Genomic DNA, 5,829 nt, shown 5'->3' with positions numbered 1-5,829 from the left:
ATCTAAGACTCTGACACACAGATATTAAATAGGGGGTGAAACTTCATGTGTTTGTCAGATTGTGATTAATTCTGTACTTGTTCTTGTGGAACCCAGCAATGTGAATCGATTTGAATGAGAAATTTGCAAAATAAGCACAGGGGGGGACGAAATAAAGATGATATTCAAGAGATGTGCAGAGCATCAAATTAATGGGATTAGACTGCTCATTCTGCTTTAATTCCCTTATCACCTCCGCCCACTGCGGATTGGGTTGCCACAGTAATGTTGACATGACCACTTACATTGTTAAAACCAAAACAGGCTCGGCCAAATTATGATAAATCCCATGTTTACCTGATGTAATCCTTGCTTAACTAAAACATCCCCGACGCACATGCACCCACACATGCCACATGACCCGGAAATTGAGATGAGGTCGAAATCCTGACATTGATTTTCCCCCCCTATTTACTGCTGGACAAATTATATTATTTGCATTTTGCAAGGTGGCCCAATGCATGAGAGGTTCGCGTGTCAGCCTCACATTCTGGGGTCGAGGGTTCGAGCCCAGGTTGGGCCTCAAATTAATGAATGAATGCATTTAGCAGTCAACTAACTTAGTTTTCTGGTTCTACCATAATTGAGTTGACTAGCAATTTCCAAATACAGAAGTTATCTTTAGGTCACTCTATAATATTCAGTTACCTTCACAAAGGTGGCAGGGGGTTCTGGAGGCTATCCCATCCGACTATGGGCACCGAGTGGGGAACAGCTTGAATTGGTTGGCAGCCGATCGCAGGGCACAAAGAGAGACACAACAAATCACGCTCATACCTACGAGCAATTTAGAGTCCTCAAACAGGTTGGGATAAGCTCCACCCCCCAGGGCCCTTGTGAGGATAACTATTCAGGAAAATGAATCAATGAAAAACGTGCCACTGCATATAATGAATTAACATCACCCACACAAGGAGAGCCCTAAAATATGAAAAAAAAACATACCAAGTTATGAGGAAAAGTTCTTCATAGGAGTCCAAAAGCTGAGGTAAAGCACCTTTAGCCGCCTTTATGTTGTCGCACATATTTAATTTCTATTTAAATTATTGCGCCCATAAATCTGGAGACCCTTTAATTAGTTTCCCAAAAAGGTGGTCAAACAGTTCACCACAGAGAGTGTACAAAGAAAATGATTTTAATTGTGGATAATTTTGGTAGAATAATAACACGTAAAAAATAAGGGCCACTTTTTTCTACGTCTATCTATCCAAGATAAAGGAGGACCTACGACCCCTTAGAGCCCTATTTGAAATGATATCTTTTTCATCATACATCAAGTCACCTTGCAGAAAGTCAAAATCATCATTTTCGGGGTAATACACACAGGGGACGTATCTGGTAGTAACCGTATCTGCAGTACTAAGGAGGGGGGAAACTAGCACATAAACATTTTCATTCAGAGCTTGAACTGTTATTAAGGAAAATAGTCTGGTAGTGTGATGATATGACTCAACAACTGTGAAAATGATGTAGTCATTAAGGAAATTAAATTGGCCAGTAGTGCAGTAAAACTGCTAATGACAATAGGGCTAAATAGAATGGAGTAATAATGACATTAGAAAGATGTGCAAAACAACACGATTCTATTGGTAAACCTAAAAAAAAGAAAGGGAGAGTGTTTTTCAAAGACTATTTGTGCAGTTTTTCTATTGCTATCAGATTTTTCTCTGCCTATTTTTGGACACGCAGGAACAGACAATGATGGATGAAAACATAACTGATTCTTCTACTACCGCATGGAATTGTCTCAACACTTCCTCCTTCAAGATAAAGCTGAAGTTTCTCTCTCTCCAGGAGCCCAGTTTTGTATACGTTTCATTGGGTCACGAAAAATGGTGGAAAAATAAGGACAGAGTACAAGAGAGTTTGATTCCAAAGTCCCCATTTCACAGTGACGATCTCTCATCATATTACCGTGATGTCTGCTTATACAAATTCAGATTAATTTCACAACCTGAATATAAAAAGATTTTCTTCCTATGTAATGTCTCGGACAAACAGTGCACCACAAGTATGCTGCCTTTATAGGATATGGGAAGAAGCCCACTTCATAGGGAAGAAGGAGTCGGTAGTGTTTACGCCTCCAACAGCACATGAAGCCATCTTTAAAATGTACTTGCATAAGCGACGCCAAAACAGTACAACAACTCTCAAGCCTTTGCACTGAACATGAAAATTGAGTCCATGATGTTGAAACCGAAAAAAAAATCTTATTATCTCAGGAACCTCATTTCAGATATTTGAAGATGTTCATCATTGAGATTGAAAAAAAAACAGTGTCCCAACCGTCCACTTTTGGTGTTTGATGTGTGTGTGTGTGTGTGTGTGTGTGTCTATGCAAATATACAAAGTAGCAATCTCCATAAGTATTCTCTGGCAGGAACCACTAATACTTAATTAATTCATTCTAAAACAGTCTAGTGGTTTAATCTACTGACACGATGACCTGAGGTAATTACCCATACACATTTAATTGGTATGAGTGTTTTCACTCTGTAGAACATGACTTGAGAGGACAAAATCAAATGTTTGGAAATGTTTAGTCATTTCTTTAAATGGACTGCTTTAGCTTCCTATAGTTTTTTTTTTTAGGTCTGTGTCCTTTACAGTCAAGCATATGAAAATTTAAGTGCCAACATGACCGCAGAATAATACAAATGACGCTTGGTCGATAGCGATGATTCTAATTTGAATATGTTTTAATAATAATTATATTGTGTTATGACAGCTGCAAGTTTAGGTTTTAACCCTCTGATGCCTGAATTTACATGAAGCATTACAGAAACCATAACAACAAAAATAATTGATAAAACATGAAACATAAAATTAAATTGAAATTGTCTCTATAACTTGTTCGCCACACCTGCTCTATGTATTATATACTGAGTGGTTAACGCGACAGCCTCACAGTTCTGGGATCCTGGGTTCGAATCCAGGTCGGTCCTCGTGTGTGGAGTTTGCATGTTCTCACTGGGTCTGCGTGGGTTTTCTTCGGGTAATCTGGTTTCCTCCCACATTCCAAAAACACACATGGTAGGCGGGATGGACACTCTAAATTGCCCTTAGGTATAAGTGTGTATGTGTATGAATGGTTGCCGTCTCCTCGTGTCCTGCAATTGGCTGGCCACCGATTCAGGGTGTTCCCTGCCTCCGGCCTGAAGTGAGTTGGGATAGGCTCACGCACCCCTCGCGAGCCTTGTGAGGATATGCGTTCCAGAAAATAAATTAATGAATGTTTGTATCTATAGATTTTATTTAAATTTTCGTTTTTGATCTTATCATTGGATTTAAGTTGTATTTTTCAATTTCCTCTACTTACTTACAATCCTCAATGATTTTTTGTATATTTGTTCAAGGTTTGTTAAACCAGAAAGAGTATATCTTTGAAATATTGACAATTTTGAAGGCCTAGAAAGAATGTGATAATATGCTCAGAATAATTAAACAAGGTTGTCAGAAACAGAGGGGTAGAGGCACAGCAATCTTAAAGTGAAAGAGCAAAAGTGTGAGGAGAATATCAATTGGCACTATCAGGATTCCTGAAGCTATAGCACTTCTGGTGAGCTGTAAAACTGTTATTGTTAAGGCAAGGTAGTTGAAAAAGCAAGCCAAAATTTGTGATTAGGGAAGGAAATGGTGACAAAAACAAGACTACTTATTTTCAGTCCAAAAATAATAACAGGTTTAGAAATTCAAACTATTACATCCAGAGTATAGTATGAATTGACAGGCAGCGAAGGAGACAAAAATTAGACGTGATAATCCTGAAAGAAGATGAAATAAAAAATGTAAAAAATACGATTATGTTAGAAATAAATAGAAACTAAATTGTTCCACACAATTTATCTTCAAAACTAATTATTTTATAGAGATGTTTAGTGCTACAGTCAATGAGAGGCATCCAATTATGAGTTTATCATTATTAAACTGCCAATCCTTTTAAGTGGAAGCCTCTCACTTCAAATAGATTAAACGTTCAGCATTGTCAATGGCAGTCAATCTGTCAACAAGGAAATTGCCAGAATATCCTTCATTACAATGAAGAGTAGCGCCAAATTTGGCCGATGACAACAAATTTCTACTGGTGCAAAAACGGATGAATGCATATTGATGATTTTGCTATCGAATATCATATTCGTATAAACATCTTCACATTTATTTTCCAGCTATTTTGACATCCGTACTGGCAGAGCACAGCTTGGGGTTGCGCGACGGGTTGCACATTGACGCACGTAACACACACTTTTCTGAAGCCTTAGAGATGTTGGGACCTGGCTGATGGAGGGAGGGGGGTGACACACAGCTGCACGTCACCTGCAATAGAGCATTGCACAGCTACGTTGTATAACCCCTCAAAGTCCAACATTTAATGACAATGATATATTCAAAGAAAAAACAATGTAGTGTTATTTATCAATGTGACTCGGCAAGTTAGGGGGTGTTGTACCCAATGATATATTTCCCATGTACTTATGCCTCTAATAAATGTCATCGAAATGCATCCTGTGTGGACAGTCTTCAAAACTACAAGCAGGAACTGAAGAATGCAAAGCAGTCATATTTCTCAGATCATTAGTGAAAACAACAATAACGCCCAAACATTATATTCTGTTGTAAACAATGACTTCTTCCCAAACCACTCCTTAAATCAATCTTGGGTAGTTTAGCATATTGGAATACTCCACCCGAACAGAAATTTTGTCAAAATTAAAGCCAACTACCTTGATATTTGTCCTTTAAACCTATTTAAAATTGTTTTCCCATTGCATAGCCACAGACATACTGCATATTATAAATTATTCCCTTCAAGCAGGAGCATTCTCACAAATTTTGAAAACTAGTAATCAAATCTTTACACCTAGGCCTCGTTACGCCTGGCAGCTAAAATCAGATTTTTAGCCCATCCAGATTGAAACTGAATGCTTCTCTTGTAGTCTGAACAGTCACAAAGGACAGAAATCAGATTTTGTGAGACAGTTTCGAAACCACATACGGGTGGTCGGTTCACATCCGATATGAATAAGATGCTTCTTACCCTGAACAGGTCAGATGGGTTATGACTGTCAGGGACGTCACTCCACGCTGGATGATGCCTTTGTTGCTACAAAATCCTGTCAGAAGTGTCAATAAGGAAAATACCAAGTGCAGCCTTGATACTGTAGGCCAACATTGAATCTGCCATTCTATGGGAAATGTATTGAATGTTTTTTTTTAGCAGATCCAGGTATTTATAATGCAAAACAGTCCTCTTAACTCATCTCTGTCTGAGTTTTGGCCACACAGCAGCATGGAGATCTGGTTCATCAAAATCCTAAATGATATTCGTCTGAATGATGAAAGAAGCAAATTATCTTTCTGTAATTGCTCGAGCTCATTTCTGCATTTGACACGGTTGATCACCACATTCTACTCAGCAAACTGAAACAATTGTTAGAGTTGAATGAGTTGGTGCTTCAGTGGGTTACATTTTATTTACAATACTTATTGGGATTTCAGCTTTGAGTCTGAACGAACCCAACTCACATCACATGTGGGGCTCCATATGGTTTAATTTTCACACCACTTCTATTAAACTATATACCTCCTCCAGCTCAGATTATAACACATCACAACACTTTCTCTCATAACTATGTAGATGACACACAACTCTGAATTTTCATGTCTGTGTATGTCTATTGTCTCTTAGACTCACTATTCAACAAATCAATGAATAAATGTGCCAGATTTTTTTCACCAGATAAATGTGGGAAAGACTGAGAGTATTATTGCAGGAGCCAATCACAGCTCACT

The sequence above is a fragment of the Stigmatopora nigra genome, chromosome 13, assembly GCF_051989575.1.
Source record: "Stigmatopora nigra isolate UIUO_SnigA chromosome 13, RoL_Snig_1.1, whole genome shotgun sequence".
NCBI lineage: Eukaryota > Metazoa > Chordata > Actinopteri > Syngnathiformes > Syngnathidae > Stigmatopora > Stigmatopora nigra.
The sequence above is the reverse complement of the archived record's forward strand: the minus strand, read 5'-3'. Positions refer to the sequence as shown.